Genomic DNA, 796 nt, shown 5'->3' with positions numbered 1-796 from the left:
CTTCACCCAGACTGCAAGTCACCACCGAAAACTAGGCCAACAGCAGGCCTTTGCCTGCAGCCAAAATCCCCCATTTCCTCGGGAACCGCGGGACGGAGCGGCACCACGCCGCCCCCCCAGCCTGGCACAGGGACCCCGCTCGTGCGTGCCACCGCGGATGGAGCCGGGCAGCGGGGGGCTCGCGGAGGCCGGGGGGGGGGACGCAGCGGCTCGCAGGGGTGCCGGCGGCCCGGCAGCGCGCCCGCGGCCTTACAGGCTCTGCGAGCCTCGCCGCAGCGGCTTCGGCTCCGGGGAGCGCAGGCGCCCGGCCGCGCTCCCGAGGGAGCTTTCCAGAAGGGATTTTGGGGAGCTGGAGCAGCCACCGAGGGACCCTCAGCTCCATCCCTCGCCCCGGCGCCAGGCAGGGACCCAGCACCCAGGGCTGCGCCAGCTCCGTGACTCTCCTTAAGGCCGGAGCTTGCAAAGGTCACGCTGGCAGGCGGCAGCGGAGCCCGTGCTGCCCGGCTCTCTCGTGCCAGCAGGATGGGTGCTGGGAACCCACGTCCGGGCGGATTTTGCCCCCAGACCCAGCGCCAGCAGCCCACTGGTGCGGGAGCCGTGTGAGCTGGCGCAGAGAGGAGGCGAGCGACTGCCCGCAGCTGCCCGAAGCGCCCCGGGCCTGTCCTTCCCGGAGGGGAACCGCGTCTGGATGAGGCCCCAGGCTCCGGACAGCATCTCCCGGCCCCCAAGGCTGCCTTCTCGGGAAAGGACCCAGGCGTCCTGCCCACCCACTGCCCCCTGACCCACGTAGGGGCCT

The sequence above is a fragment of the Rhea americana genome, unplaced genomic scaffold (assembly GCF_003343005.1).
Source record: "Rhea americana isolate MKP2758 unplaced genomic scaffold, rheAme1 scaffold_605, whole genome shotgun sequence".
Classification (NCBI taxonomy): Eukaryota; Metazoa; Chordata; class Aves; order Rheiformes; family Rheidae; genus Rhea; species Rhea americana.
This window is presented reverse-complemented; position numbering follows the sequence as displayed.